Consider the following 12,801-nt stretch of genomic DNA (forward strand, 5'->3'; position numbering starts at 1 on the left):
TTTTCGGAATTTCTGTAATTTTGTCCGTCCAAACTTGGTTTCAGCGGACAGTCCGCTCGTGTGTAGGCAAGTTGGACGGACTAAGTATGGCGCATGCTCAGAAAGGATTTACACGGCCGAAGGTTGCATTGCAGTGTATTGGACGTCGTTTTTCTAGTCCCGTCGTACGTGCTGTACACGTCATCACGCAAGTTTTCAGCGGACTGTCTGTTCATCGTGTGTGGTCAAGTCCGTTCATTCAAAAGTTGGACGGACTGTCTGTCGGATTGTCTGACGAACTTAGTTGGGCAGACAATCCGCCCGTGTGTACGCGGCCTAAGTCACCACACACCACATTACCTGATGGGTCTCTTTACACCAGACATAATGTAACATGTAAAACCGTAGGAATAGTATACCTTGCAAGCTGTTCCTGCGGATGTTTTTATATTGGCAAAACTAAGCGTCCGTTTTTTAAACGGATCAGAGACCATATATGTTACCATTATTCAAACGACTGTGTACCACAGCATTGAATAGACACATAGGTATCTCTCACAACTTTGACCCTAATGTTGTACATTTTTCGGCCCTTGAGCATTTACCCTCTCATGCTCGAGGGGGTGAAATCGATACCCGCCTACTGCAACTCGAAACAAAATGGATATACACTCTAGAGGCCACAAGAAACCCAGGTTTAAATGAATATATAAAACTTATAAGCAATTTCTTCAAATTAATCTCGATTCCAAAAAATTATTTTGTGTTTAGAACTATGTATCTACACAATCTAGAAATGAATTTTCAATAGAATTTGCACTAAGATCTTTATTTTGTGGAATCTGGAACCAGCTTTTCATAAATGCTATACGATTGACGGCATCCCCCTCCCCTATTCCCCCTTTTTTTTTTTGTGTGTGTTTTTTTGTGTGTTAGTCTGTTTGTTCGTGTGATTGGGTGACTGTATGTTTTTATGTTTGCGTGTGTTCACCCTTTTGTCCATCCACTATTTATGTTCTTTACCCCTTGCACTAATATTTGGTTTATTCAAGACCACTATACAGCACCATATTGTTGTCAGGAAGTCTAAGGCCGCGTACACACGGGCGGATTGTCTGTCCAACTTAGTCCGCTGAACAGTGTTTCAGCGGACAATCCGCTCGTGTGTGGGCTTCAGCGGACTTTTTCAGCGGACAATCTGACGAACAAAGTCTTACGGAATTTCCGTAAGACAGTCCGTTCAAACTTGGTTTTGTCCGTCCAAACTTGGTTTCAGCGGACAGTCCGCTCGTGTGTAGGCAAGTTGGACGGACTAAGTATGGCGCATGCTCAGAAAGGATTTACACGGCCGAAGGTTGCATTGCAGTGTATAGGACGTCGTTTTTCTAGTCCCGTCGTTTTTCTAGTCCCGTCGTACGTGCTGTGCACGTCATCACGCACGCTTTCAGCGGACTGTCTGCTCATCGTGTGTGGTCAAGTCCGTTCATTCAAATTTTGAACGGACTGTCTGTCGGATTGTCTGCCGAACTTAGTTGGGCAGACAATCCGCCCGTGTGTACGCGGCCTAAGATCTTTAAATGTGTCTCATTATTTATTCTTCTGCCACTCTAGATCTGTGCTATATTTTTGAATATTACTTAATGATCAATCAACTGTCTCCATCATACTAATAACTGTGTTTCCATTTATATACCTTCAGTTTATGACTATAATATTATCATCTCTCTATTGTTTCTGTATCTATGTGGATTATGGTCTACAAATGCAGCCCATCACCCTGTTTGTTGACCTATTTGACTAATATCTATTTACTTTTGGAACAACACTCTTCCCATACTCTCTTTAGTTTTTTCAGCCATACACTCCTTTCCTCCTTGAGCCCGTCCTCCCGTTGGGGACTCCTTTGTGGGAGCGTACCTGTTCTTTTTTCTCTCCGGTATTGGTGCCTGCATGGACGCACGGGTCGGGCTGTGTGGAAGCCCGACCCGTTTGAATGCAGGCTGCCTTGTCAGAGCTACGTGCCACGTTGTGGTTGCCGATTGGCAGAGGTTTGCTGCGTACAGCGAACCCTTCACGCTGCCATCTCCGCGATCTCCGTATATGCCCACAGCGGCGTTCGGGTTTCCGTGGTTACGGAGCCGCCGCCGCCGCGGTGCATTGTGGGGATTGTAGGCCTCACCACCCGGGACGCATGCGCAGTCGTGCCTTTTCGTCCGCTTTCACTCGGCGTACGTGATTTGACGCCGAGAGTTTGGGAGATAAAAAGGCACACCCACTTTGCAGCAGGTGTGTCGGCCCTGCAAGACACTACAGCTTGGACACCACGAGTTGAAGGTTGGTTCGCTGATAAGAGCATGGACTATCCACACTGTCCATATCTCTTTTCCTACTTTTTGGCTACATCCATTTCTAATTTTTTGGGTACTTCACTCTCCTTTTTCCCTTTTTTTTTTAATATATCGATATCCACAGGATCTACCCGTGTTGGCTGACTGACCTGATTGTTGTAGTCCATTGTCAGACTCCCCAATCACAGTGTGCGCTTGCATTAAGTCCAGTGGAACATTGCAATTCCTCTCTTTTGTTAGTTCATGGTAAGCGTTTTTCTAGCAATTTATTCAAGCAATTTGAGCATAATGCCAATTTTCAAAACCATAGCTTAACCATTTCCTTTTGATTACCTTCATCCACCCATATATTTTCTTGTTTTTTATATACTGGCCTTATTGAGGGTATCTTCTTATCAATTTAATTACATTTTAGGTCTGTACATCTATATCGTATCCTATCTTGGACCTGTTTACTTGCAGCCATTTGTTCCACACATGAGACACATTAAATACCAATTCGCTCAGGTAGGCTTTTATTGTCCTTTAACCTTAAACCACACCGGTATCTCCTCTAGTTTGGCAATCTGATTATGGGAGCCCTTTTGGCCCTATGAACTGTTCCATTTATCTCCTGCAGCCACTATCTGGGAAATTCTCTATTGGTCTGCTCTCCCTGCTTTAAAAGGCGTCCCTATCTAATCGTGTGGGCGGGGCTCTTGGTTGGAGATAGGTAGGCATAGCACTCATTTTAATATATAAAGGCTCTCGAAGCTTATCAATATTCCTTGAAGTTTGTGTGAGCGTTCAGAGTCTGGGCTGCATTTTATTCTCAAGACCTAATTCACAAAATTTGTTGTATTTTGTTTACAGTGAATCTCTTTTCTTGTTTTATAACTACCTCATGTCAATTACTGGCTCCCCTGAAGAAGCTCTTTGTTTAGGCGAAACATGTTGGGACTCCATCAGAACAGCCAAGAATTTTTCGGTTTGAACTAATTGACGAAATGTGGTCATTGTATTCTTAAATTACTGTACTGGTATTGGTATCTGTGATTTCAAAATTTTGAATTTACTTTTACTATTGTCTCTTATTACTATGTTTAATAAAGTTTTTTTCTAATTTTATACTATACAGTTTTTCTACTTCTGTACTCCCCCTTTGAGGGGGGCATCTCCTTTTTAAATTATCTCTGTAGCACCGCAATAATCCCGCCCGGCCCCTTTCTCTTTCTCTTCATTAAAAACACCAGGCACATGTGAGCGGAGCCGTGGAGGTCACATTAAAAACCCCCAGGCACATGTGAGCGGACATTAAAAAAAACAAACAGGCACGAAATCCCTTGAAGCCAGCTGACTTGGGCGCGTGCGAGCCTGCCGACCACCCCTCCACTACCTCCTCAGTTCAAATTTTTTTTTTTTTTTTTTTTTTTATTGAGGATAATAAAAAGGCAAAACAGAAACATATAATTGCGGGCGCAGCCGCTAGATGCATGGTACAATAGGTTAAGAACAACAAGAAACCAACAGTCATAAGTCTATCCATTTAAGGCTGAATATGAGACATATAAGGCAAAACATGTAAAACATGTAACCATTAGTTTATGTATTGTGCCTTACCCAAACCAATATTGTTTGTGCTTAATGGTCGTATTCGTTGTGTGTGACTGGATAGAAAGCATATTTTAATACCTGTATATGTCTATTGGGAGATTATGTTGAATACCTGCACAATCTGTTATATTCAGAGTTATAGTGTGGGAACAGATACCCAGGATTTTAATAACAACAATCGTATAACTACCATCCAAGGGGCACCATAGCCCTTTATTTTGGTCGCAATCATTTACCCTGAGATCTCTAACAAGTGTAACTGTAAACTTAGTCTATAAAAAATGTTGTAAGGAATCCATTTCAACGGGGAATGAACCTATCTGTCTTTGGGCTGTTAATAGAGAGCTCGGGAGTGTGGGGTTCCATCCCCCTCCCTCTCACCCCTACTGGGATCTAACTGTGAGAGGAGTGGGGATCCATAGATTGCAAGTAAATTATGCAATTACCACATCCCATAATTAGTGTGAGAAGTCATCCCAATGTTTATAAGTAAAGAGTTATCTGGGAAGTTGGAATCTACTCCAGTGGAGGTCAGTGAACAACAGGAAGGGGATTCACCAAGTCTTCCTAATCTTAAACTAGAGGGGAAGGTCTAAGAGAAAGAGAGTCCGGATAATGTTAGGGAGCAATATGTGAATGAGGAAGAGAGATACGACCTGCGTATCCCGGATTAAGCGTGTAGAATGAGCAGGAGGTCATCCCCCAGGTCAAGCTATAAGGCACGAGATAGTGTTTTGTATACATCCGTTTGTTGAAACTGCAGCCAACATGCCCAGGTTGTCTGGAACTTGTGTGAGGTTTCCTTAGCTTGGTGAATGATAGCTTCCATGTCAGCTATTCTGTTTACCCTCTGTAGCCAATCCACAATGCTAGGCGGGGTGGTTGATTTCCAGTGAATGGGGATGCATAATTTTGCTGCGTTAATTAAATGGTGCATAAGGGATTTCCTATATTGTCGTTGGGGAAAGGATGTGTGATGAAGTAAAAATTGCGCTGGGGTAAACTCTGGCGTGTATGTCGTGATACTGGAAATGAGACGGCAGACCTCCTCCCAAAATGGCTGGATCAGATTGCATCCACTACCTCCTCAGCCTTTTCTGCTCTTTTCTCTCCAAATTTTCCTTTCTACACCACTGGACCTAAGTCCCAACCCCCTCTCTTCCCCCTTTTTTTTTTAACTTCACACAGATCTATACAGTACCTGAACTTTTATGACAGCTGAGCTTTATTGTATTGGAAATCATTTTAACTTCCACCCGTTATGCAATTGGGGCTTCCGACTCTAAAATATCCATCCTGCTGTCCCTGTATTTTTGCCTAGAACACTTGTATAGGAGTCCTGTTTACAAGTTCTGATATCTAGACTCGATATTGTTACTCTGTGTTGATTGACGCTACTTACTGTTTTATGCGTTACATTTATTAATTTATGGCATTGTACTGTATGCTTCTTGTGATAGATACCAATCTTTGAACAGAAAAACACCAGGCACATGTGAGCGGAGCCATGACGTCGCAGCAAAGATGCCATCTCCAGAAAGACACAGTGCGTATTGCACATATTCTTGAAAATCCAATTAACCTCATTTCACTACTGAAATATTACTGTGTCCTTCAGTTATTTAATAAATCAAAATTAAATTGCTGATCCAAAACACCCAAATATTTATAAATGACAATCATGGAAATTGTTAGGGGTTCCTAAACTTTTGCATGAATTGTATTATGTGAGAATTTCTGCCGGCAGTATTATGCAAGAGAGAAGTTTTCTGCCGGTAGCATTATATGAGTGAGAAATTATGTGAGAATTTATGCCAGTAATATGTGAGAAATATATTACTACCAGCAGAAATTCTATGTGTAAACATCTCTCCCTGCGGATGAGGATCTGTATATAAGCATCTCTCCCTACAGATAAGGATCTGTATATAAGCATCTCTCCCTACGGATGAGGATCTGTATATAAGCATCTCTCCCTGCGGATGAGGATCTGTATATCAGCATCTCTCCCTACAGATGAGGATCTGTATATAAGCATCTCTCCCTGCGGATGATGATCTGTATATCAGCATCTCTCCCTACAGATGAGGATCTGTATATAAGCATCTCTCCCTGCGAAGGATCTGTATATAAGCATCTCTCCCTGCCGATGAGCATCTCTCCCTGCGGATAAGGATCTGTATATCAGCATCTCTCCCTACAGATGAGGATCTGTATATAAGCATCTCTCCCTGCGGATGAGGATCTGTATATAAGCATCTCTCCCTGCGGATGAGGATCTGTATATCAGCATCTCTCCCTGCGGATAAGGATCTGTATATAAGCATCTCTCCCTGCGAAGGATCTGTATATAAGCATCTCTCCCTGCGGATAAGGATCTGTATATAAAGCATCTCTCCCTACGGATGAGGATCTGTATATAAGCATCTCTCCCTACAGATGAGGATCTGTATATAAGCATCTCTCCCTACGGATGAGGATCTGTATATAAGCATCTCTCCCTACAGATGAGGATCTGTATATAAGCATCTCTCCCTACGGATGAGGATCTGTATATAAGCATCTCTCCCTACAGATGAGGATCTGTATATAAGCATCTCTCCCTGCGGATAAGGATCTGTATATAAGCATCTCTCCCTACGGATGAGGATCTGTATATAAGCATCTCTTCCTACGGATGAGGATCTGTATATAAGCATCTCTCCCTGCAAATGAGGATCTGTATATAAGCATCTCTCCCTGCAAATGAGGATCTGTATATAAGCATCTCTCCCTGCAAATGAGGATCTGTATATAAGCATCTCTCCCTGCCGATGAGGATCTGTATATCAGCATCTCTCCCTACGGATGAGGATCTGTATATAAGCATCTCTCCCTACGGATGATGATCTGTATATAAGCATCTCTCCCTACGGATGATGATCTGTATATAAGCATCTCTCCCTGCCGATGAGGATCTGTATATAATCATCTCTCCCTACGGATGAGGATCTCTATATAAGCATCTCTCCCTACGGATGAGGATCTGTATATAAGCATCTCTCCCTACGGATGAGGATCTGTATATAAGCATCTCTCCCTACGGATGATGATCTGTATATAAGCATCTCTCCCTACGGATGATGATCTGTATATAAGCATCTCTCCCTACGGATGATGATCTGTATATGAGCATCTCTCCCTGCCGATGAGCATCTCTCCCTGCGGATAAGGATCTGTATATAAGCATCTCTCCCTGCGGATGAGGATCTGTATATCAGCATCTCTCCCTACAGATGAGGATCTGTATATAAGCATCTCTCCCTGCGAAGGATCTGTATATAAGCATCTCTCCCTGCCGATGAGCATCTCTCCCTGCGGATAAGGATCTGTATATCAGCATCTCTCCCTACAGATGAGGATCTGTATATAAGCATCTCTCCCTGCGGATGAGGATCTGTATATAAGCATCTCTCCCTGCGGATGAGGATCTGTATATCAGCATCTCTCCCTGCGGATAAGGATCTGTATATAAGCATCTCTCCCTGCGAAGGATCTGTATATAAGCATCTCTCCCTGCGGATAAGGATCTGTATATAAAGCATCTCTCCCTACGGATGAGGATCTGTATATAAGCATCTCTCCCTACAGATGAGGATCTGTATATAAGCATCTCTCCCTACGGATGAGGATCTGTGTATAAGCATCTCTCCCTACAGATGAGGATCTGTATATAAGCATCTCTCCCTACGGATGAGGATCTGTATATAAGCATCTCTCCCTACAGATGAGGATCTGTATATAAGCATCTCTCCCTGCGGATAAGGATCTGTATATAAGCATCTCTCCCTACGGATGAGGATCTGTATATAAGCATCTCTTCCTACGGATGAGGATCTGTATATAAGCATCTCTCCCTGCAAATGAGGATCTGTATATAAGCATCTCTCCCTGCAAATGAGGATCTGTATATAAGCATCTCTCCCTGCAAATGAGGATCTGTATATAAGCATCTCTCCCTGCCGATGAGGATCTGTATATCAGCATCTCTCCCTACGGATGAGGATCTGTGTATAAGCATCTCTCCCTACGGATGATGATCTGTATATAAGCATCTCTCCCTACGGATGATGATCTGTATATAAGCATCTCTCCCTACGGATGAGGATCTGTATATAAGCATCTCTCCCTACAGATGAGGATCTGTATATAAGCATCTCTCCCTACGGATGAGGATCTGTATATAAGCATCTCTCCCTGCCGATGAGGATCTGTATATCAGCATCTCTCCCTACGGATGAGGATCTGTATATAAGCATCTCTCCCTACGGATGAGGATCTGTATATAAGCATCTCTCCCTACAGATGAGGATCTGTATATAAGCATCTCTCCCTACGGATGAGGATCTGTATATAAGCATCTCTCCCTACAGATGAGGATCTGTATATAAGCATCTCTCCCTACGGATGAGGATCTGTATATAAGCATCTCTCCCTACAGATGAGGATCTGTATATAAGCATCTCTCCCTGCGGATAAGGATCTGTATATAAGCATCTCTCCCTACGGATGAGGATCTGTATATAAGCATCTCTTCCTACGGATGAGGATCTGTATATAAGCATCTCTCCCTGCAAATGAGGATCTGTATATAAGCATCTCTCCCTGCAAATGAGGATCTGTATATAAGCATCTCTCCCTGCAAATGAGGATCTGTATATAAGCATCTCTCCCTGCCGATGAGGATCTGTATATCAGCATCTCTCCCTACGGATGAGGATCTGTATATAAGCATCTCTCCCTACGGATGATGATCTGTATATAAGCATCTCTCCCTACGGATGATGATCTGTATATAAGCATCTCTCCCTGCCGATGAGGATCTGTATATAATCATCTCTCCCTACGGATGAGGATCTCTATATAAGCATCTCTCCCTACGGATGAGGATCTGTATATAAGCATCTCTCCCTACGGATGAGGATCTGTATATAAGCATCTCTCCCTACGGATGATGATCTGTATATAAGCATCTCTCCCTACGGATGATGATCTGTATATAAGCATCTCTCCCTACGGATGATGATCTGTATATGAGCATCTCTCCCTGCCGATGAGCATCTCTCCCTGCGGATAAGGATCTGTATATAAGCATCTCTCCCTGCGGATGAGGATCTGTATATCAGCATCTCTCCCTACAGATGAGGATCTGTATATAAGCATCTCTCCCTGCGAAGGATCTGTATATAAGCATCTCTCCCTGCCGATGAGCATCTCTCCCTGCGGATAAGGATCTGTATATCAGCATCTCTCCCTACAGATGAGGATCTGTATATAAGCATCTCTCCCTGCGGATGAGGATCTGTATATAAGCATCTCTCCCTGCGGATGAGGATCTGTATATAAGCATCTCTCCCTGCGAATAAGGATCTGTATATAAGCATCTCTCCCTACGGATGAGGATCTGTATATAAAGCATCTCTCCCTACGGATAAGGATCTGTATATAAGCATCTCTCCCTACGGATGAGGATCTGTATATAAGCATCTCTCCCTGCGGATGAGGATCTGTATATAAGCATCTCTCCCTGCGAATAAGGATCTGTATATAAGCATCTCTCCCTACGGATGAGGATCTGTATATAAGCATCTCTCCCTACGGATAAGGATCTGTATATAAGCATCTCTCCCTACGGATGAGGATCTGTATATAAGCATCTCTCCCTACGGATAAGGATCTGTATATAAGCATCTCTCCCTACGGATGAGGATCTGTATATAAGCATCTCTCCCTACGGATAAGGATCTGTATATAAGCATCTCTCCCTGCGGATGATGATCTGTATATAAGCATCTCTCCCTACGGATGATGATCTGTATATAAGCATCTCTCCCTGCGGATAAGGATCTGTATATAAGCATCTCTCCCTGCGGATGATGATCTGTATATAAGCATCTCTCCCTACGGATGATGATCTGTATATAAGCATCTCTCCCTGCCGATGAGGATCTGTATATCAGCATCTCTCCCTACGGATGAGGATCTGTATATAAGCATCTCTCCCTACGGATGATGATCTGTATATAAGCATCTCTCCCTACGGATGATGATCTGTATATAAGCATCTCTCCCTGCCGATGAGGATCTGTATATCAGCATCTCTCCCTACGGATGAGGATCTCTATATAAGCATCTCTCCCTACGGATGAGGATCTGTATATAAGCATCTCTCCCTACGGATGAGGATCTGTATATAAGCATCTCTCCCTACGGATGATGATCTGTATATAAGCATCTCTCCCTGCCGATGAGGATCTGTATATCAGCATCTCTCCCTACGGATGAGGATCTGTATATAAGCATCTCTCCCTACGGATGATGATCTGTATATAAGCATCTCTCCCTACGGATGATGATCTGTATATAAGCATCTCTCCCTGCCGATGAGGATCTGTATATCAGCATCTCTCCCTACGGATGAGGATCTCTATATAAGCATCTCTCCCTACGGATGAGGATCTGTATATAAGCATCTCTCCCTACGGATGAGGATCTGTATATCAGCATCTCTCCCTACGGATGATGATCTGTATATAAGCATCTCTCCCTACGGATGATGATCTGTATATAAGCATCTCTCCCTACGGATGATGATCTGTATATAAGCATCTCTCCCTGCCGATGAGCATCTCTCCCTGCGGATAAGGATCTGTATATAAGCATCTCTCCCTACGGATAAGGATCTGTATATAAGCATCTCTCCCTGCGGATGAGGATCTGTATATCAGCATCTCTCCCTACAGATGAGGATCTGTATATAAGCATCTCTCCCTGCGAAGGATCTGTATATAAGCATCTCTCCCTACGGATGATGATCTGTATATAAGCATCTCTCCCTGCCGATGAGGATCTGTATATCAGCATCTCTCCCTACGGATGAGGATCTCTATATAAGCATCTCTCCCTACGGATGAGGATCTGTATATAAGCATCTCTCCCTACGGATGAGGATCTGTATATCAGCATCTCTCCCTACGGATGATGATCTGTATATAAGCATCTCTCCCTACGGATGATGATCTGTATATAAGCATCTCTCCCTACGGATGATGATCTGTATATAAGCATCTCTCCCTGCCGATGAGCATCTCTCCCTGCGGATAAGGATCTGTATATCAGCATCTCTCCCTACAGATGAGGATCTGTATATAAGCATCTCTCCCTGCGGATGAGGATCTGTATATAAGCATCTCTCCCTACGGATGAGGATCTGTATATAAGCGTCTCTCCCTACGGATAAGGATCTGTATATAAGCATCTCTCCCTACGGATGAGGATCTGTATATAAGCATCTCTCCCTACGGATGAGGATCTGTATATAAGCATCTCTCCCTACGGATGAGGATCTGTATATAAGCATCTCTCCCTACGGATGAGGATCTGTATATAAGCGTCTCTCCCTACGGATAAGGATCTGTATATAAGCATCTCTCCCTACGGATGAGGATCTGTATATAAGCATCTCTCCCTACGGATGAGGATCTGTATATCAGCATCTCTCCCTACAGATGAGGATCTGTATATAAGCATCTCTCCCTGCGAATAAGGATCTGTATATAAGCATCTCTCCCTGCGAATAAGGATCTGTATATAAGCATCTCTCCCTGCGAATAAGGATCTGTATATAAGCATCTCTCCCTACGGATGAGGATCTGTATATAAGCATCTCTCCCTACGGATAAGGATCTGTATATAAGCATCTCTCCCTACGGATGAGGATCTGTATATAAGCATCTCTCCCTACGGATAAGGATCTGTATATAAGCATCTCTCCCTGCGAATAAGGATCTGTATATAAGCATCTCTCCCTACGGATGAGGATCTGTATATCAGCATCTCTCCCTACGGATGATGATCTGTATATAAGCATCTCTTCCTACGGATGAGGATCTGTATATAAGCATCTCTCCCTGCAAATGAGGATCTGTATATAAGCATCTCTTCCTACGGATGAGGATCTGTATATAAGCATCTCTCCCTGCAAATGAGGATCTGTATATAAGCATCTCTCCCTGCGGATAAGGATCTGTATATCAGCATCTCTCCCTACGGATGATGATCTGTATATAAGCATCTCTCCCTACGGATGATGATCTGTATATAAGCATCTCTCCCTACGGATGAGGATCGGTATATAAGCATCTCTCCCTACGGATGATGATCTGTATATAAGCATCTCTCCCTACGGATGATGATCTGTATATAAGCATCTCTCCCTGCCGATGAGGATCTGTATATCAGCATCTCTCCCTACGGATGAGGATCTCTATATAAGCATCTCTCCCTACGGATGAGGATCTGTATATAAGCATCTCTCCCTACGGATGAGGATCTGTATATAAGCATCTCTCCCTACGGATGATGATCTGTATATAAGCATCTCTCCCTGCGGATGAGGATCTCTATATAAGCATCTCTCCCTACGGATGAGGATCTGTATATAAGCATCTCTCCCTACGAATAAGGATCTGTATATAAGCATCTCTCCCTACGGATGAGGATCTGTATATAAGCATCTCTCCCTACGGATGAGGATCTGTATATAAGCATCTCTCCCTACGGATAAGGATCTGTATATAAGCATCTCTCCCTGCGAAGGATCTGTATATAAGCATCTCTCCCTGCCGATGAGGATCTCTCCCTGCGGATAAGGATCTGTATATCAGCATCTCTCCCTACAGATGAGGATCTGTATATAAGCATCTCTCCCTGCGGATGAGGATCTGTATATCAGCATCTCTCCCTACAGATGAGGATCTGTATATAAGCATCTCTCCCTGCGAATAAGGATCTGTATATAAGCATCTCTCCCTGCGAATAAGGATCTGTATATAAGCATCTC

This window comes from Lithobates pipiens, unplaced genomic scaffold (assembly GCF_037356315.1).
Source record: "Lithobates pipiens isolate NorthernLeopardFrog02 unplaced genomic scaffold, aLitPip1_a1.2 Scaffold_13, whole genome shotgun sequence".
Classification (NCBI taxonomy): Eukaryota; Metazoa; Chordata; class Amphibia; order Anura; family Ranidae; genus Lithobates; species Lithobates pipiens.